General features: G+C 27.8%; 1 protein-coding gene across 3 annotated transcripts in view; it reads right to left on the reverse strand.

Moving 5' to 3' along the window:
• Positions 1 to 19305, reverse strand: part of LOC118072647 (protein Tob1-like) — a 34130-nt gene extending 14825 nt beyond the window's left edge. For 2 of the 3 annotated variants that reach the window (XM_035092677.1, XM_035092675.1), the window contains exon 1: positions 3703 to 4384. The gene's annotated coding sequence lies outside the window, so the exon portion shown is untranslated. Of the gene's footprint in view, positions 1 to 3702; positions 4385 to 18838 lie in introns of those variants that run through there. The other variant, XM_035092676.1, reaches the window with a different exon arrangement.
• Between the last annotated feature and the right edge of the window lie 3947 nt (positions 19306 to 23252).

Raw genomic sequence — 23252 nt, forward strand, 5'->3', positions numbered from 1 at the left:
ATCTTTGTAGTATTTTAGCTTCTCTATAATTTATCTTTTCTATCATTGTTATCCACCTCAGTCAAATAATTACCACACTTTTTATCATTTAACTTTTTCTTTGATCTAGTTTTATCTTCGTTCAGTTGGTTTTTTTATTTAAATATCCATTTTTTGATTATCTTTAAAGTGTTGAGTACTTTATTGATCTTCATGGATAGTTTTTGATGTCTTTATTCTATTCTGTTACAGTTTTGTTGAATGATATGTATTACATCTTTAATATCATCTGGTGTTCAAGGACTTAAAATTGGTGAATCAAATAAAATAGCTAGAAAACTAACAAATGTTTTTAATAAATTGTGAAATATTAAAAACTCAATATTATTTTAACATTAAACTCAAGCACTGAATGAATAGCACTAGAAACAACTGGAAACTTTACTACTTCAAGCTGCTTGGAGTATTCTAAGTTAGTTGTTTTTATGTTATTGCTAGTTTGTGTTTTTACTGTGCTTGGAGACTAATTTTTTTCCTAGTAAATTGTATTAGATGCTCCAATATCCTTTAAAGCCAGTTTGTTCTTTTGATTCATAAATAATATCACTTGTCATAATGAGAACCACTCTGAATGTAGTTGATGTTTTCAATTATTTAGATTGTACTGATTGAGAATTGATTATCAAGGTTTTTTATATGTTCATTTATGATGCAATAATCCATACTGTGTTGTAGATAAAATAAATATATTTTAGCAAATTCAGAACAGATAATTTATATAAAAACTTTATCGAAAGAATAACAATATTTATATGTTCCTTATTTGTGTACCTGTCTTATTAATATTTAGTAAGTCTTGTTTGATTATTATTATTAAGTAATTATTTTTTTATGAAAAACATTATCAATAATCTATATCATATAATGACAGCTTTTAACTCTTATGTATCAACATACTGTATTCTTTGCTAACTCGGTTAAAATATTCAATATTCCATGCTTTTGAAATTTTGTTGCATTACCTTGATTTTAAACTTCCTAATGAGAAGTTAAAAATAATTCGCCAGAAAATTATTGATTGTAATTAAAGTTATGGGCAAATTTTTTTTAGAATAATTAATATGTTTTGAAATAAAATAATTAATTAAATCATGTATAATGAATCTAATAAAAATTATACAATACATTTTATCCTCATTAATAACAAAGAATAATTTTCAAGCTTTCAACATAATTACTAATAATTACATTTTCCATTAATTAATTTAATTATAAGCTTTACAATGCCATAATATTGATTAAATAAACAACAGACAAGTGAGATTGGATTTTAGTTGTATTGAAATTCGTTAAAATCATTTGAATTATTGCATCATTTGAGAAGTGTATCTTTGAAAAGATATTGATATAATTTATTATACTGTTTTATCATAATAAATTTAACGAAAACTTTATCTATTTGGGATAAAACACAAATATACACTCCCAATGCACGACTTAGCATTCAATCCCTTATAGCGAGGGGTGTAAATCGTATGGAAAATAGGCCACTAGGTCATGCTGAGATCAGAGGGGTATAAAGATTGGATCATGTTTCTTCCTTGTATTCGTAAACAACCCCTCGTGTTTACAACAAAAATTATATCGACCTGGCACTAATGCCACATTTATTTCCCTTACGTGAATCCCCTATTACACTAAGAAATATGAGGAAATATTCTTGAAACGTCATTTATGCAAGTAGACTTGATTGTGAAAAATGGAAAAAAAATTTATTTTCTTAATCTTTAAACTATTACATCAATATACTGATTTGTTTATCTTTATAGTATGTTTAATATTCCTTTCAAGTAATTTATTTTTTTATTCGCAAACTAGTTTTGCAAATTCTCGGATTTCTGTGCAGAAAATTTCGTTAAATTGTGATTATTACGAAATTGAAATTTATACAAAATAAAAAAAAAATTGAAGTTGAAGTGGATTTTATTTTGACTGAAAGTAAATTTTACGGCGAAATTGCCACCAATTGTGTAGGTAAATTGACACGAGAGTAAAGTATAAGTGAAGGCCGTCGACTCGCCCGTGAATCCGAATGAAAAGAGAGATGAAAAAAAAGGAAAAAATCAAGGTTACATTCATACGAGTTCATGAGACTGATTTATTTACAGAGAAGTGACAAGAAAATTCAATATATTACGAGATTGGTTGTGTATAGAAATGAAAAAAGATGTGTAATAAATATGGATGATCATTATTATTATCATCATCATGAAAATGTGACGACGATGATGATGGATATTGAAATGAAGATGTTAAAAAATACACATGACATGTAGGAAGCACGCAAACTAACGCGAAAGAGGGCAGAAAAGCATCAGCGAATAATTAACGACGATAATTAAACCTCGTCGATCGAAGCTGAATTGCTGATTACGAATTATCTGGCGCCACGTCATCGACCATCGATTCTTCCTTTCTCCTCTTTCTCAACTATCTTCAATGGAAAATTATTAATTTATATTTACTGAAAGAATTCCTGTACATTTGCACAGTAAATAATGATAAATACACATAGGAGAAGTTTAGAAAAAGTAGAGAAATTAATAAGCCGTGTAATTGTTCGTTATCAGAAATCAACTTTTTTTTTTATAAACAAAAAAAGAAATAATCAGTTCTGATTAATTGATGGATTTCTGCAGAAAATAAATTAAAAGAAACATAAATAAATGCATAAACAAGAATTAATAGATACGCAAACTCTAATTGTCAGTGAGTAATTAACACTATCGTGTCCATCTAGACGTGTAAAAAATATTCTCATTGTCATCGTCAAGTCACAGAGGTCAGGAAATAAGTTAAACACGTGCGATATTCGTGTAAGTTCATAGACACGCGTTTTCACTAAAATAATATTATTTTTATCAATTTATCGATTTTATCTTTTTTTTTTCTTTGCTATTTATTTCTTTATCAACTTTTGTCTTCTATTTAAAACTCTGACAATTAATTTATTTATTATTTCTCGTAAGTTGAAGGAAGCTTACTATATATCTATTTGTCAAATGAATTTGCCTGTTGTCGCTTTGTGTAAAATTGCTAGTCATAGTTTGAGGATATCAATGTTATTTGCACTTGTAAATGATAACTTTAAATTACACTAGTTCTGCCTAACTCATTATCACTCTATAATTTATAAAATAATTTTTTTTTTTATTATAGTTATTTTTATTTTAAAATATAAAAAAGTGCTATGTAGTTTTTTTTTAACGAATTATTATAAAGATGATATGATGCAATAAGGTGGAGTATAAATATTTACAATGGCAATATGGAGAAGTACAAATTGAATGATGAAATTTTTTAATGATTATTTTTTTTGTGTTTTATAAATCATCAAAATTTTTTTTCCAACACTTAATATTCAATATTAATATGATGAAATATTATTGACTTATAATAATTATTACGGATTTAAATAAGCTATCACTTCATCATAATTTTAAACCAACATAAGATAAGCAATGAGACCATTTAAATATTAAAAATGTAAACTATGTAAAAAAAAAAAAGAAGAGTCACATCGCGTAATGTTTAAAGTTATTTCGCGAAGATTCGAGAAATGAGATCACAGTACGACAGCCGTATAAGTTGAGTTGTTTATGCGCTACCAAATCAAGCCGACGATGAAGCGTAACGTGATACAAGTTAGATGTAAATACTCACGTGTCAGAGGCGTGTGCTGATGGGCTCTTTAAATTTTTTGTTGCTTTTAAAATGACTTTAAACGTAGATATATATATATTTTTGTCGTCGGATAAACTTAAACGGCACCACCTCAATTATGTTCACAACAATTTTTATTTTAAAGTAAAGACAAGATAACCACACTTCTTATTTTTTTTTTTTTTAATATTATATTAATATCAAGTTAATTATTTAATTGATCAATTAAACTTTGATTTTTTATCAAGTTTTCTCTTCAATCAATTTTTTCTTTTAGTTATTCTCTTTCCTTTCTCTTCGCGAAGCAGTTATAAAAAACTATGAATTAACTTTGGTTCACACTCGATAAAATCTTATCTCACAATAACTCACACGTTGATATAAAAGTAAAAAAAATATTATTAAGGACCGGGACGAGAGGGTCTATAGGAAATAACAATTCAAGTAAAAGATGTATAACCGAACGGACTGATGAAAATATTTTACAATTCCGATGATGATATGATGACAGAGGATAAAATAATCCAACTAGTTCGGCTGTTCGTGAATCTCGTGTGCTATTTTAACGTAGCTTTCGTTTGTTTTTTTTTCTTGTAAATTCCTTTCTCCTTAAATAATCGTCTCTCTCCGTCCGCGATCTATCACTCCCGAATGTCGCTGCGAGACTGAAACCGCTGGGTAACATGTGGGTGACTTACATAGCAGTGGTGGAGGAGAAATTGGGTGGGAGATGACCGTAAATGGAGTAGGGATGTTGAGTAAAGAGTGGGAATACTCCACTTCCCCTTCTTGCACCTTTCTCAATTCCCCTTCCGCTCTTCTTGACTCTTATCCTCTTATCCTCCTTTGATAAGCTGACGTAAAGAGGAATAGACAAGGACATCTAGCTCCAAATCAACAATTAATCTAACAAATTTCGCTGTTTAGTCAACACTCGTCTAATAAATTACACTCCTTGGCTATTATATTTATTTATTTGTTTATTTTTTTTCAATACGATTAGATAAGCCTTTTTTTAATCATTTCCTTCTTTTGTGGTACATTTGTTTATTAGGAAATTAATTAATTAAGACGTGAATTTGTAAAAAAAAAATTTTTTCTTTTAATTAACTTTTTTTCTAGAAAATTCAAGATGTTTGTATTAAAAATTCTGATAAATATAATATCATACTAAATAAAGTATTTTATTATTATAATTTCAATGTACAAGAATCATTATTGTAAGTAAAAAAATTGATAAATAAAATGTAAAATGTTATGTTTGCACAAATAATGTAGCAATTTTGAGAAATATTTAAAAATTCATGAAATTTATTTGAGAAAAACAATATTGGAGCAAAATAACGATTAAGCAATTCATTATTTTTATTAGAAAACTTTAGTCAACCATGAGATTTAAAATGTTTTCCATGAGTTGGCATTGATAGGAATAATTATGAAACAACTTATATATTACATTTGATTATTTTTAAAAGTTCTAGAAACATTTTTTTATTTTTTACTATTATTTGTTTTTGTTAAAACTCTAGTTTTATAAATAACATTTAAAGTTTTAACATTAACGATATTAGTGATAATAATTAATGATTAATTTGAAATAGCCATAAATATAATGGTGTAAAGATGACTGAAATTCCTATAGGCAGTAATTTATAATAGATTCTATACTATTAATTATAATGAAGATGGTAGACAAGATAACTAAAGTGTAATCGATTTGTTATCAACTGCAGATGTTAAATGAATGCACTTGTTCATATTATAAAATTTTATTGTGACAAATATTTATTCTTTGCATTCTTCAATGGCTTAAAAAAAGATCCGACGATGCCAAATACAAATTTGTTGATGCTCTAACAAAATGTATGTCAGGGCATTATTTACTCTGGCAGGAATATTGTTTGTCTCACTAGTGAATTGATGTCAAATATTTTCTACAAGATATCTTGGCTCGAAATTATTACCATGACAGAGAAAAGGACAAATATTAATCCCGTTGGAATAAGAGGAACATCCTCTTGTAATACAAGTATAATTTTATTACATGATATGTAACGTAAAGTAATATATATGAAATACTGAGTGAGATGAGAGTGGTAATTACAAAATTATGAAATTAAAAGAAAAACGCTCGGTTGGTTTTTTTACAAATTCCTCAAGTGACTCGTCGTGTTTCACAGAAGCAAAACAAGTCCTGCCAACAAAGTCAACGACCTTTTTCCTCACACTCTGATATATTTTTTTTCCTTTTCCCGTATTTCTTTCTCTTTCCTTCAGACTGTCGAGAACGTCTTTCATGCTTTACTTTGTCATGCTGTCACAAAAAGAAGCGGAAGTTGGATTAGAATAGGGATGCAACCAAATCTAATGACTCATCGAATTACTTATATTTTTACTTTCATTCTATTTAGTTGAAAACAACTCAAATAGTCTATTTCTCATTAAAATTAACTTTCAACTAATTGTATTCAATCGATTGCCATTATTTAAACACAGCACACAGAATTCCTGAAAAATTCAATTAACAACTTGTTGAAATAATAAAAGTGTTAATGTCGAGTTAAATGAAAATTAAATGATTACAAAAAAATTTATACTATCAAATAGCCTCGAGATTAAATTTCATTATTGATTATTTTGACCAATTAGAATATTTATTATTCTAGAAGTGAAATCTAGTTTGTATTCAAATTCGATGTCATTTCAGAGTGATATTCAGAGCATATGGTACCATTTTTTTTTTTTTTAATTAATGCAAAATTATTTTTAATTTGGATATATGTTTGTAAATATAGTTTTTAAGATCCATTTATTTAGTGTGTCAATTATGTGAATAATAATAAATCAGAGTATCCACTCTGGATGCCTATGAAAAGTTTTCAGCACTAAACAATGTAATGTATTTTATGAGATTATTTATAAAATTTATTTATATCGTTATAAACATGTTATCGTATATTTTTTATTTATTTTTTTTCGGCTGTTTTAAGCAAATGTTGTCGATAATTTTGTACTCTTATAGGTTTACAATGAACGAAATATAATTGAAAAGTTAACAATGTCAGTGATAAGCTCCATATTTTTATGTAAACATTGAGTTATTAAGTAGCAACTGTTCGATTTCTAATTCCAACACAGTTGGAGCGTAATAGAAAAATATTTGTTATCAAATTGAAGATATTTAAAAATAAATTTAACTTTACTTCTATGAAACATCTACTTTTCTAACGAACCTTCGATAAGGCCTTCTTTGGGCTACAATTAAATTAGACTGAATTCTTGATGAGGTTAGATTGTAAGATGTTTAAAAAATTTTAATAAGGCTGTTTAATTTTTACATTGCTTTCCATTAGTTACTGATGATTAAAATTCATCCTCAGACTCATGCTCTTTTGGAAGTCATGTGATTTTTCATCAAAACTACTTTGTCATTCCAGACAATATTATAAGTTTGGAAATAAATTACGTGACTTTCAGAAGAACATGGCAACTTTAATTAAAAACAATTTTTTTTTAAATTTTATTACTTTCAATTGTATTAATGAACGTCTCATTAAAATTTTATAAGTATCGTACATGGTATTTTTTTTTGTAAATGATCAAACTTCCTTAAGCTGTTGAGAATTACCACATTCAAATGTTGAGCTTGTTCCGATTAAGGGCAAGTTTAAGCATGGTCAATTAACTAATTAGTTGATTAAGTAGTATTACCAACTCTCAAAATGTACAATAATTACGAAATAATCAGAATTTTTCTTGGTCAGTGGCTTAGTGTAAAAGTGACTTCGATGGAAAACATTTCTGGCTGGGTTCGAGTTCTAAGGAAGTTGAATCAATAAATCTGATTTCCAATATAGAATAATTATTGAGAAATTAATAGTACTCATTGATCTAGTACCCGTCAATGTATTAAAAGTTGATTTTTGATCAATCCAATCCAATTTCTATCATGTGAATTAATTCTTGGTGAAAAACACATGTGCACTTACTTTTAATTCTAATAAAACTACTTATACAATAGATAAAAATAATTACAAGCATTTTCCAAAATAATTCTTTCCTTAAAACTGTGTATTTTCAACTCGAATCTATTTATAAATATTCCAATACCATTACATCTTGGCATCTAGTTAAAGCCATTTGTTTAAAGTTCAGGCGATTGATAGTTTAGACTTTACAAGCATCCGTTTCACTTCCTTCATAAAATCTTTATCTAAAGATTGAAAACAACTGATTACATATCCATAGCAGGAAGTGAAGAATATTTAAGACCGATTAAATCAAATAAGATACTTGAAAGAAAAAAAATAAAAATAGTAGGCCTCGAGTGCTGTGAAAAATTATGTAAACATATTTCATTGAGAATCATTTAAACATACTACTAATCCGGTCATTCATGATTATCTTTATCTTTGTCACTCTGAAAGATTTTCAAAGCCAAAGTGAGTACTCACTTGATTTCATTCATTCGCTACATAATCGTCGTGTTCCTGTTTGCTGCCTCAGGGCTGTAGCAAAAGTGCGCGTGTATCAGACGTCATCGTGACATAGTAGTCAAGGTCCCCGTGTAGTGGGGCCGGAACGCTCCGATTTCATGACGAAATAAGCTTCATCTGACCCTATTGTAAAAGCGGATGCATTCTCGGACCTCCATGATAAAAGATTATATTGCTTTTTATCATATTATTTTTCAACTTCAACTGGTTTTTAGAATACTTGATTCTATCTGTTATTACTTCTTTTGCCAATTTTTATTCCCACTTGTCTGCACCTCTCAGTCGTCGACTCTAAAAAATCTTTACTGCAGTGAAATTGAAGCCAAATTTTCCCAATACTTCTGACGTTAGTCATCAGAAATTTGTCTACAGAAAATATTCCAATCATTCCAATTCTGATAATCAATCGAAACAATTTTTTTATCAACGCCAAGACATTGAAATGTTTGTTATTAGTGTCTAGGAATGATTAAGATAGTTGAAAACCGAGGAAATTATGAGCACAGTTTCAACTACTTCTAATGTATACCAAGCAGAAAAAGTCGACTATAAATGGCATTCTTGTTAATTGATAAATTTGCAAAAACTGTTTCTGTTAAGATTTATTAGTTCATTATTATGATGAAATACTGACTCTATTGCTGACTTATCCAATAAATTTTCATAGATAGGATAATTTATTTATTCAGACTATACACGTTTTTTTTATTACAGATAAAGATTTATGGACAATAAACAAATCATTATTTGTCATTTCGTACCTCATAAAAAGCAAAAACTACTTTTTTTAAAAAATCAAATATTTTTTATCTCCAAGTTTATAATAATAATAAAAATTTTAAATCTATTTACTTAAACTACTTTTTTTTATTTCCATCATTAATAGAGAGTAATTATATTTTCTTGAAATTTAACACTCTTAACTATGATATGAAAATCCGAAATGTGTGATAAAAATTAAAAACGTTAAGACATATTGATTAACTATCACAAAGTGTTTCTTTCATAATCAAACGTAATTTTCTAGATGTTATCATTTGGGAATTTCCTTGGTTTTATCAGTATCATTTTTCATTGAAATTAATTATTTACACTCGAAAGCATCTGTTTAAATATTATTGAGGATATTAATAGTGAAAAGACCACGTGTAGAAGAAAAAATTTTGATGTTGTGTCTATTTAATAACTAAATGAACTAAATGAAACTTAAGCTTGTGACGTCGAGTAATTGACCAGTGTAGGTTCGTAAAAGCCGGGTTAGGTCAGACACGTTTAGAGTGACTAGCATGAGCTAGATATTGTATAGGTCGTCGTCAAGTCAAGTTAACTACAATATGCAAGCATGTTTTATTACCTACATACTGTTATACCTTTGAAAGAGACCTATGAGCTCGTAATATTCGGATTATATACCTGCTCTTACTCGCATTTACTCCGAACTCAACCGCCAACTCGCGCTCGGCCACGGTCGCTCCGAGGCCTTCGCTCATACCATGTTATGCAACACACGACTGCCAACAAAGTGAGCTTCTAATAACGTCCGAACATATGCTCGATTTGAATATGACTATATTGAAGGAAATTGACAAATACAAACGTTTTTTTTTTTGTTTATTGCTTAATAATTGACGTCATGTTAAAGAGAACTTTCAAACTGCTTTGATGGAAAAAATGCCTTGAATTATTTATTAAATTTATGTGTTTAATAAATAATTTTGTTTTAGATTTTTTTTTAAGTGAAACTTGTCAAGTATTGTCCTTGTTTTTGTTTTCTTTTGATGAAACATACTTTTTAATGATTATAATGTGTAATAAAAAAATTTAGTTTATTTTTTCTTTCATGCTTTACTCATTTATCTTTTGTAAATAATGTTAATAACAATCAAGACTAAAAATATAAACTTTTTTGAGTTGAGAAAATGTGTAATACTTTATTGCTGTGTGCTATTATTAGCACACTAATTCTAATCTAACTTTTTTCATTCGATCTATAAAACTGTTAATGTTCTTGAATTAAACATTTATAAATAAATGCATATATAAAAATGGTATTATTCTTATTTTAAATGAGTTATATATTGGTATTATTTTTTAATTATTGTCCATCAAAAATACAATACAATTACAGTTTTATCATATATCAAATTAACTAGACTATTCAAGAGCCATTAAAGGTCTATTTTCGTAATTAATCATTACTTATTATATCCACTTTTTTATTAACTTAAATTACCGTTGAATATTTTTACTTGATGCTAAAATTGTTATTCCAAGATGAATTTATAACTTTAACGTTGTATAAAGTGAATGTTGCTTTAATTTCAAAGATGAAATTCACTGTCATGGAAATAAAGATTATTTTATGTTACAAAAATGACTGTAATATACGATTATGGCAGGTATTTTTTAAGACTTAATGTACTTTCACGTATTTTTTATACTTTTTTCTAAGAACGAAATTGTCTGATCATAAAATGAAGAAACGTCTGTTTTTACTGCGAAGACAATCTACCATTTGCATTGACAACGATAACAAATAAATTTATATTTAAGCTTGTGTATCTCTATTGTACACAAAATACATTTTCAGATATATATTTTTTACCATATATATATGTATCATATCATCGAATAATAACGAGTTAAATATACATACACATATATAGAAACACATACATGAGAGCAAACCGGTAAATAAATTTTTCCATCAACGCACTTCACACTCAACGAGGCGTTACTCACGCTAACTCCGGAATGCTCGCAATGCGTGATCAAATGCCTCTTGTCGAATCGCAACATGAAAGGTTACTCAGTGCAGCAGAAAATCCAGATAAATCTACCAGACATATTTCAAACAATAAAAAACCGACTTATTAAATAATTGAAGTGTTACCAATAAGTCGATCTTTTATAATTGTCCTTAAATAAAAATTCAATTGAGGAGTTATAAAAGATCTGAAGAATCTCGAAAATACTCGTACATCTTTTCAAAAGAAATAAAAGAAATATTTTGCTAAATGAAAAGGTACTCTTTTTAAGTTAACTAACAATTTTTTTTTATATCATTTAATAAGCATTATACAACAATTTTTATTAAAAAAAAAATATATTCTATAACATGGACTATTTATAATTAATACCAAAATAATCTAATTTTTCATAAACAAATAATTTGTTTGTATTTCATAATTATTATGTTTAATAAAGTAAACATTTTCGATTGTATATTTTATTAATTTATTGCTCATTTAAGAGTTAACAATAATAATAATAGTAACAATAATTGTTGAATAACAGCATTTTTAAAGAAGAAACACTTTAATTAAAGAGTCTGAAGGTTATTAGAAATTAATTCAGATTAAGTGAATTGATTAATCGATTTTATATTGACCGATTTATCACAATTATGTTCTATTAATCATTAAAATCATTTTTTTATGTATTCACAAAATCATTGATATTGACAATAATTTTTCATGGTCACGATCAATTAGTTCATATTACAATGATTAAATAAACAAATTATCTCTCACTTCAATATCGGTGTAAAAATTACGATACAAAATGATTTTGCGTTTAATATTACAACTAGGGTCCACCATGTCCAAGGACTCACGTCGACGATTAGTGGGTCAAGAAGCTCGATGCTAACAATAAGTAAATGTTTCCATTGGCCTTTACAGACAATTAAATTCAACGACGTATTTATTTAGATTCAAAGAGACAATAAATCGATTCCGCGTAAAAGATGTCTAGTTGAAAGCATGAAATTATTGATGAAGTATACGTAAGAGAGTAATTAATAATAACAATACAACGATATGAAAATTGTCATTTACATGATAGAAAAAAGGAATGCTAAAATTTTTACGGTTTCTTGATAATAAATTTTAACTGATTAAATAGTAAATAAATTTATCAGAGAAAAATCGATGAATCGAATAATAATAGCTGGAATAATTCTACTACCAATAAACTGGGTATTTAAATATATTCGTGTCTACTGTATTCCTAAATTGACTATCGAAAACTCTCGTTTAGAATCGTCACGTCAATTCTTTATCACAATGATAAAAAACCATTTCTCTTATACATGACTAGACAGATGATTAAATTTTTTGTGATTCCCCTAGCACCTGATAACACACCTTCGCGTGGATGTGTATCGTGTAAGATTTAATTAACGTTGATTCTATGACAGATAGCAATAATTATTCGTACATACCTAGGAAGAAGTATATTAAATATTTTTTTCATAAAAATCTATTCGTATTTTTTTTCATTTTTTTCTATACTCACCGGTTGAGATTATAAATAAAAAAAAACTCAATATTATTGCAAAATTATCTGATTTGATAATGTGATAAAAAATTTTGTGCGTTGTTGATTTAAAGTAAACTTATTAAGAGCAAATAAATTTCATTTTTATTAATATAATAATAAATTATTTGTCCAATATTAATATGTTCTATTACTTGGATCATTCATTGAAATAACACTTGATAATATTTTTTTTTCTAAATTAATCGTCATTAAGGTTTAATAATATTGATAAAATATTTTCAGTTTAGAAAAGTAGATATATTTCTAAGAAATTCTTTGAAAACTATTATTCAGTATTATCATGAAATAATCAAGCTGTTAAACTCATTATTAATAATAATCTTTATCATCAAGATATTGAATACAATTATCTTCCATCTAAACAGAAAATAAAAAATTCAAGTTACGAATTTAAGTGTCTTTAGATAAAACCAGAAAATTTTTTATAAAAAATGTGATAAAAATAATTACACAACAACATTATTATTAAGTTAAGTTAAAAGATACAAAAAATACAACAAATTAAAAAACGACAATAATTAAATTTGGCAAAGATGTAGCTGGTTCATTGCAGTAATCGGAAGTGATTGTTTGCCAAATATTTTTCGCCTAAGTCAGTTAAATTTCAGTAGTGTTGAAGTAATTTATAATAAGATTTTAAAAAAACACGTCTGAATAATTGGAGTATGGTTTAGTTGTTATGTACGAAATATGTAGTGATTCGAGTTGCCAGTCGTAATAATTTTTAATGGTTGTTCAAAAACGTCAAGTCGCGACAAGCGCGAGTATTGTATTGTATAGAAGTATATAAAACGATAACCTTGAAAGAAGAATACGTGGGTTATTAAACGTAAGGTATAATCGCTCGACTGAAGCTTATCAACGCTATTATTTACGAGTCATTGCGTCGTACCAAACATACCATGACTTTCTATTCTTTATAGTTACAGTAAACTATTTTTTATTAGTCATATTATTATTTTTATCTCCATAAATTATTATTAAAAATATCTGCACGTAATAAACATTATTTTTCTACAAAATAGAATACATAAAATTCTTCATCACTCGAGTAATTGTAAAATGGTTTCAATCATTGATAACAATCACTTCTTAATTAAAAAAACTTTCCACAAGGAAAAATTGGTTTTGTTCAAATGTATATACTTTTATCGAGAAATATCAAATCAAAAATTGATTGTTTTAAAAATGCCAGAATGGAACAAACACCTTTTCAAATGTTGCAAATTTTAATTGTGAATTTCTTCATCAATTTAAAGCGGTAAAAAAAATGATTAAAGTGTGAAAGAAAGCCACAGATGATAAGAGCTATATAGTACGAAAATGGGGATCAGTAAATATGTAGAATAAGTGGTAGAGCAAACTTAGTGCGGAAATAAAAAGATCTGAGTTCAACTCCCGCTTCTATCATATACCAATATTCAGAAAAATGTTATTATGGTTGAACCCAAAAGGTGGAATGGACATTTACTAAAAGAACTTTATTAAAATTAACTTATTCAAGATGATATTCTGTTATCTAATCTAAACATTGATAAGCATTATGATCACTGATTGCATACAAATACTCTCTTAAACGAATCAGTGAATATTTACTGATTCGTAGTGGTCTTTACTAATTTAGTTTAATAAAGTAGTCAGTGATGAGTTCTGCACGAGGAGAAGGATTGAATAAAAATAACTCTACTCTGTGGAGTAAACACAGTACGTTGCGCAAGAAAAAGAAAATTTACCCTGAATATTATATGCAGTTATGGGGCTGATTGCTAATTTTTTGCCAGTATCAATATGCTCCATTCGGAAAAAGGATTATTTTTACTCCTTTTTTTCCTCCTCTGTGGGCATTGTAAGGAATGTTTGCGGTGAGATTCGAACTTATGCCGAGCTGTGAACTCGGCAGTAGTACACTTGTACTTTACCACTGAGAGATCAACGAGAATGTGGGAATCAATTTTTTGAATTTATAAATTGATATTAAAGCTTTCAATTATTTGAAGCAACCCTAAATTATAATTATTCAACATGAAGGTTCCTTTTTAATTGAAATTTTTTTTCAAATTGATGTCAACACGAATCAGATTGTCAGTCAGTTTGAGTAAATCTCTTTTAAGCACTCGCACAGCATAGTCCTGAGCGATAGAAGTATTTTAAATGATTAATAATCACTAAAGTTGATAAAAATGGTTGAAGACAAATCTCATAAGTCATTTTTCTATCTCAAAAGCCACAAGAGTATTCCAGTGTTGCCAAAAGTGTGTGAAGCAATAGTCAGATGCTTTACACTTTGCCAGCTTATACTCATTGCTCGGTTTTAATTTAAGACACCCCTCAAATGTCATACGCATTCCTGTGCGCGTCCGGCCAACTAAAAACATCCGCGTTGGGTCAAGAATCGGGACTTCAGTATATACTGGAACGGTTCCATTTTAATTTCACTCTCGTCCTAGTCATATGTTTATACTTGACTCTGGGGGCTTTTATCGGATTTCGAGGTCCAACATAAGATGCTGCAGTTTCTTTCACTAGCAACCGATGTCTCACCGATGACGAAACGACTTGCAGCCGACCCACATTTATAAATAGAGTTGCTTCTTCGGTGAGGATTCATGCGTGTGGCAGTATTTAATATACTGCCTGACCATTTGCGGCTTCTTCTCCTTAATAGTCATTTTTTTGATTTTTTAAAAATACATTACCCTTTTTTTTTAACATGCCTTTTCTCAATTAATATATAGAAATTTATTTTTAACTCCAGAACATAAGTGTGTGGCTTTTCATGTAGTATTAATAAATACATGATAAAGAAAAGAAGAAAAAGTAAAGATAGTATAGCAAGACATGTTTAAAAATAAATTGGAATTTTATTGAATATTTAATCAAATCTTTACCACCAATGAAGCCATGTATAAATCTGTGAGCTGATCTTTATTTTTATTTCATATCACTTGATTTCATCCAAAAACAACTTTGTTTCTAAATTATACTTAGTTTTAAATTAAACGCTTTAAAAAAAACTCTTTTTATATTCTAAAGTTGTTTTAAATTTTGAATAAAATTTATTCTCAGCATAAATTTCTTTTATCAGAAATAAAATGCTAATTTTAAAAATGCATTTTTTTTTATGAATAAAAAATTTTCAGTCTTCGAACAATTTTTTTTTTCTCTTAAAGATTGATTGAATCACACTCTCGATACCATGGAAATAATATTAACGATGGAACGTTCTCTTAAATCAATTTAAAATAAATGACAATTTCATAGCTTTAGCGTTGAGGAAATATCGAAGTGTAAGTTCTGAGAAAGAATTATTATTCCGATTCTTCACATGCTAAGCATATTGAATATTTCACGACTTAATGTACTTTTATATACATTCGTAACTGATGTACTTAATTTTTATCGTAATATGTGCACATATAAAAAGAACACACAATGGAATTGCAAACTCAGCTGACTTATTTTGTTCTTTTCCTCATCGCTTCTGTTTATTTGATCAACGATCAAAAGTCACTTAATAAATAAGAAGACCCTGAACTAACACTCGCAGAGCTTCCGTAGGTCAAAGTTCTTCTACGTAGTAAAGCATGGATCGCGGAAAAATTGCAATTGTCTGATTGGAGCACGTGCTCGTATGAGTTTCTTTTCACCTTTTTTTTTGTTAATTATTTATTACTTTACAAATACCATTAACAGTTCACAAATTGGATAATTATTATGAGTGTAATTTTTATAGCAAATATAAACAACAAAAATATATTTATTCTTTAATTTTTTTGTTTCCATTAAACGGTGAAAAATAATTGAAAATATTGATTCACATGAATAAAACCAATTTACTCTATTTATTTTTAAATTTTATTGTTTTTATTTTGCTTACTTGCATCTTCCACGTGCATATGATTCATACTCACACGATAGATATATTAATAGATTTACTGAAAATATTATGACAAAAAATTATTCTCCATCAACCATTAAAATGTTAATTAATTTTTTTACTCAATTGATGAAAAGAATAGAACAGCGAATTCAATTTAACGGTTCAGGAATTAAACGTAAGTAAACCAGTGAGTTTTTTTGTTGATAATCTTTAGAATTCAGTTCCGGTGAAAAATCAGTGAAAGTGATCATTACACAACATTTTTTATAATAGTCATTTAACTGGATGATTAATTCGACTTTTCAATTCTCTAGTTTTATTTTATGTATTGTATAAACATTTCTAATTCAGTCAATTATATGATTAAATAACATTATTTTTTTAAACATCATATCTACCATCTTTGTCTTGTTTTTTACGTTTACATGATCGCTACTACTGTTTTTTGCTTTTTAAAAACTTAGTGGAGATCAATATCAAGCAAATTGGAACGTAACAGCGAGATCGACCCGTGACCCAGTGGACCCGCCCGGGCGATAGTGGCGCCACACATTAATTTAATTTATATGACTTATTTTTATGATGAAAAAAATTAATCATATTATTTAATTTTTTCTGATGTCTAGACTCACTTATTATCCATACAAATGTCCCAAAAAAAAGTCACCTAACATTAACATACTCTAGAATAAAATTCAATAGAACAAAAAGTAGTTAATGACTAAGTTTACGTCATACTTTGAGTTCACACTAAAATAAAATGTTCACATTATTCAGTGTGTGTGTGTATTTTTTGTTTGTTTGAGAGGAGACTTACTTACTCACAAAATTAAATGATCAAAAGCTAATGAAAATGGCCTATTTATTTATCCGCGGTCTCTCAAGAGAGAGTTCAAAGTCGACACAGTGACAAGAAGCCTCGCAGGTTGTGCCAGGAGCTAAAATTAATTCCGTTCTCGTTGGATCAGAAGGACAGTCTGTGGGTTTCCCTACTATATGTGCTTGATCAACCGTACCTTACACTAGTATGTTTCGAGGACATACAACCAAAACTTTAACTGAATTTTATTGATTAAAAGAGTGAAAGAGAGTCATTGGGGAACATGGAAAATTCTAAATAAAAATTGAAAAATATTTTTTTAAAGTAAAAATAACATCAATATGGTTTGAAAAGAAAAGAAAAAAGTAGAATTCTATAGAAATTGCTCCGAAGGAGTTCAATCACAGTTACTTGTGCACGCGCGCTGTACTGATTGAAAAGGAAGAAAAACGATAGGAGTGAGAAAAGAAGAATCGATTGAATGGTTCCAATCGATCGTTGTGTTCGTTCGGCCATCGGGAAACGTGAAGATTGCTTTTCTTTCCGCGTCTAGCATCAAACGTCTGTCGTTTCCTACTTCTGGATCTGTTTTCTTCTATTTTTTATTTTCGAGTTCCTTTTTATTTGGTGTCGTTCAAACGATAATGCGTGTCCGCTATTCGTTCTCCCCTTCTCCTTAACGTCCTTTATATATCGTATTCATCATTCGAATCGTTTAATAGATGTAATTGAACGTCAATGATCGGACATCAACGATTAACATGATGTAAATTATGTTGTCAGCATTTTTTTTTTTTAGATAAAATATTTATTTACTTGATATAATATTTTATAATCAAGATCACTCGATCAGGATCACAATTAATTGCTAAATAATCACTTTTACAGTAATGTAAATAAAGAAAATGATAAATAAGTAATTTTATTATTTTTAATGAAGACAATTTTTTTTTCAATGTAGGTTTAGAGTTGTAAGTTGTTTATAACAATTGCAAAATAGTTGTTAATTATTGATTTATTATTAAATTATAAGTGTGCTGATAATATTGGTAGAACTTGTCAACTTCCTGTTCTAAATAATTTTATGAGTAATTAACATGATTATCGATTGTATTATGCACTTCAAGGTCTCACTGGATTATCTTGATTCACCCGCAGGTAATTTGAAATAATTTAGATGAACGATCTAATAGCCCACAAGACAACACGATCGATTGTGAAATAGATTTACTAATAGTAGTTACCACCTCTGAGATATATTTAAATGTCTACACTTTGTCTATTGGTAAATTATTTGGTATCTGGGCCAATTACAACACCTGTCGACTAAAAATCACTTTAAGAGTCAAAGCCCGTCTAATGTTTCTTTGTTTAATGAACAATTTTTTTCTATTCTTTTTGATTAAAAAAAAAAAAAGAAAACAAGAGAATAAATCTGAGACATAAATAAAAATTCTTATCAAGATTTTATTGCATGTTGCACGACTCTATTCATCTTCATAAGCTGCATTTTACATCACAATCATTTTACCAACCATCATAAGACAATAAAAAGAGAACAAAAAAAAAACTTGAAAAATTAAAAAAATTACTCACTTTTTCAAAGCAGCACTGTTGATCTCGATCTCAAAGGTTGTTTAAATGTTCGTTTAAACTTTCCGTGATAATAATAGTCCTTAATGATGTAAAAATAACACGTGGTATATTAATAGTTAATTTTCACTGTTCTTTCTCACTAAATAACCACTGAAGAAATAATTTATTCAATGAAGATTCGGAATGAATCATGCGTTTGTCTTCTTTATAATAAATGTTTATTTATAAATTATTTAAATGTTATAATTATTGATATTATTATTTATTTATTATTATAGTTGTTATTATTAATATTATTATTGTTATTGATGAATGTTATAATAATAATATTATTATTAAATAAGTTTGTATAGAAATAAAGCTACACGTCTTGATGATACTTGTACTTTTTTACTTTGTAAGTAAACAAGAAAACGCGTGTAAATTCCTTGCGCAGAGAGACGAAAAATAGTAACACACAGTTCGGTGTATCAGCGGAGACTGCGGACTCCCGGAGAGACCAAACGAGTTTCTAGTGCGTGGGGCAAGCTTACGAGTATGACGTAATAAAGTGGGGGAGCTTTTGAAAGGGCTAAAAAAGGTGGGGAAAAAGGGATCCTCCCTACCGAGAGAAGGGCTAGGTCATTAGTGCCACTGGGACACGGAAGCCATTCTTTCCCCTCTTTCATTTCTTGTCCATCAACTCCAGAAATCATGATTTGTTTTTGCTTCTATAGATTTTTTGTTTTCAATTGTTTGTCAGTTTGTTAAGATTTCTTCTAGATTATTTCATTCTGCTCTACTCCAGTGTAAATAGATGGGAGATTGTTTAAATATTGCTTGTTCACATGTTATTTCTTGCAATATGCGAAAATCTCAAAGTAAATAGAAACAGTTGGTAAACAATCAATAGAAGAAATATTGAACATTGTTTGTAAAAATTAGAGAAGAAATAGTTTTGTTTTTTTTCTTTTATAGAAATAGTAACAAATTGTTTGTATACCATTTGAAATTCTTATATTTATTAACTTTTTTTTGTTATTTGTTAAATAAAAATAAATAATAAAAAAAATTAAATGACTAGTTTTTAATAGGTCAATTCGTAAATAATCTGGGAATTTTTTTTTTTAAATTTAAGGATTATACCAACTGAGTTACTCTAATTTTTTATGTTGAAAATAAATTTGTCATTACTTCTGCCCATAATAAACATGTAATAATGGCTTTATATGTGAGCATTGTTGTTTAGTGACATTTTTACAATTGTACAAATTATGATTAAGTTTTTTACTTTTTTGTATTAAAATTCATGCGTAGTTGTATTTTTCTACACAATATTGATTTATTTCTCTATCTACTTTTACGTCATATTTTTTACAAGAAAAAAATTCGTAAGAATTAAATATTATGCAATTTCCGTACTGAAATTAAAGCTATTTTTCCAAATCGGAAGTAATGTTTTTTAATGGTATAAAAATAAAATACACATTAAGAATTATTATTAAATTATTCTTATTAAAAAATCCTAAATAAAATATTTTGTTACATTATAATTATTTGATGATTAATAATTAATTAAAATAAAATATAAATTATATTATATACTATCACAACTGTGCAATTCCATAACAATTACAATTATTTAATTATCAATAAATTGTTGAAAGTATTTTTCGGAGTAGCTTGAAATTAAAATTTAAATTCAAAGCTCACATAATGTAGTCATTGAAAGTGAATGAAAACAACTCCATCTTCGAAAATAAATTTGCAATGACATAATACAGCAGCATAATAAAAAGAAAAAAATTGAAAATTTAAATTGACATCTAGTTGAAGAAAAAAAAATCAATTTATTTAAAATGGAGCATATCAAGCAACATCAATATTAATTATAAAGTTATCTACATTTTAAATGCGAAAAAAAATAAATGAAAGTAAGAGCGATTGATTTATAAAAATTTATTTTCATGAAAATATATTTAAGTTATAAGTATACCATTTTGATGAGTCAAAACATCATTATCAACATTGTTTAAATATTTATATCAAGAATAATTTATAATAGACTTTTCTTTGCTAAAAAGATCATTACAAGAGCTAGTTTTCAACGACATAGAACGGTTTTACCGGGTCAAGGTACCTCTAGCAATGACATGGATGACTTATATTATTGGCTGGAGCGACGTGGAATCGTTATAATATTCCGGCTGCGTGCGGTAATTGACGGAACGGTCCAAGGTTGAAGCGTTGACATAATAACGGGAGTATCTCCTCCAGACTGAATAATTTCCACTAATCGTGTTAATTCTTTCCAGTTTCGTCTGGATTTTATTTGTTATGATTTTACTCAATTAGTCTGTTAAGGGAAATTGCTGCTAATAGATTTATTTCTCGTGAATTTGACGTTGAGGGAACCTGAATAGCATTTTAAATGATGAGGTTTAAAAACTTACACTACGGTGCAATTTGTTGCGTACCGTTCCAAGAGATTATCCACCGCAAACGTGCTCCGCTACGTAATAATAGTGTTTACTCTTTTACATTCCTTTTGTCATGAATTCTGGAAAATACTTTCAACTTTTCGTTTTCCTGTATTTCGTTGATTTCATTTCTATATTTGTTATGATAGCTTTGATTGTGGATACACTCTTTTAAGTAAGACATAGTGATGATGGGAACTGAGCTAAATTTCTTTCAACAATTGATTTGATTTGATTGTTGAGATAAATGATTTCCTTTCAAATTAATCGTTAGATTTGAAATGATTTCAATTTAATTTAATTTAATCGAATGGTTTTACTAAATTGGCAGGAAAAGCCAGGAAGCAATTTTTGAGAAAACCAGAGAAAGCGTTGTAAGTAAAAATATGTTATAATTTTCGCTTATTAATATTGTTTAATTAATTTTTTTCATCACCATATTAATATCTACGTCTACGTTACTATTTGCCAATTCAATTCAAAAGAATACATAACAGTATACTACTAACTATAGTTTTACTTATTACTCATAATAAATGAACTAACAACTTTTTTTTTGCAAATAGAAAAATCGAATTCTATTAATAAATGCTATATAATTTTATCAGAAACTTTTCTAGATATTGATAAATATTTTCATATTAATTTATGTTTATTTTAAATATGTTCCTTGATAAAAAAATTCATATAAACCTCGAGAAAGTATGCTGGAAGATATTTCATTCGAAAAGTTTTCTGATAATATTAATAATTCCATTCTTTTTTATCTGTGAACTATTTGTTGATAATTTATTGAATATTAGGTAAATACTTGTAATAAATTCCCAATATATTCATATTCAAATTCTTTATTGAAAAAATTACTTTCTCAGAATGAATACTTATTCCGTTTTATTAGATATTTTTCGTCAATGATTGCAATATTTATTCACTAACTTATTTTTTTTGGAATATATTTTCATAATTATTTACTATTTACAAAGTAAAAAATAATTTTTAATTCCTAAAGGCTACTGTATTATAATTTTAAGATGCAATTCATGTGTACAGTAAAAACAGTTTTAGTCGAACTCGATTAACAATTTATTGATCATTAATTCAATTGTAATTCCGCAACAGCAATTTGATTTGAATTGTGATACTAAACAATACTTGTTTTCGAAAAACAATGCATATAAAATTTTATAGTTGAGTAATTAATTTTGCATGTGACGTGTTTAGCAACTGAAAGATAATAATTTTAAAAGTAAGTAGTTTCTTTTCGGCACAAAAAATGATTAAAGTTGAGCATAATACTAAAAAGCTTGCGGTAAAGGAAACCATAGAGTGAAATTTACACTTCTGACCCCTATAAGGAGTCTGACCACATCAAAGCATTTCTACTACCCTCATCCATGATCCACTCAACAATTTAATTAATTACAAATTATATATTGTCCACCAATTAATTATTTTAATTTTATCGCATAAATATATTTTAATCTCTTCAAGAAGATAAATTTAAAAAAATACGAAATATAATAAAGGAGAAAGAATAATATTCTAGTGGGGTATCCTTTTACTAGAATTTCCTCTCTCACTTACAGGCTACCTCTATATCCACTAGATATTAATCCATAGTAAGCCGTTTCGTTGCAGCCTTTGCGAAAGAGGATTACTCTAATGCATTCTCTCGCTTTCTGCATTTTTTTGATTCTTCCTCTCTTACACACTTTTATATATTCTACCTGTTCTTTCCTCATTTTCCTTGTTTCGTTTGAAAAACAAGAAATACATTCCTGTGACCGTAACATCTCGTTTTTTTATTCACTTGTTTTGTTCTTTTTTCGAACTATATGTAGCTTGAAATTATGCATTCAATCTTTTCTGAAAATAATTTTTTACGTACTCATCGTAATATAGAATTCAAGTTATTCTATTTTGGAAAGCCCTGAAGATGTTAATTGAATAATTTA

The sequence above is a fragment of the Chelonus insularis genome, unplaced genomic scaffold (genome assembly GCF_013357705.1).
Source record: "Chelonus insularis isolate UGA/USDA-ARS -01 unplaced genomic scaffold, ASM1335770v1 contig_94_pilon, whole genome shotgun sequence".
NCBI classification, from domain to species: Eukaryota; Metazoa; Arthropoda; class Insecta; order Hymenoptera; family Braconidae; genus Chelonus; species Chelonus insularis.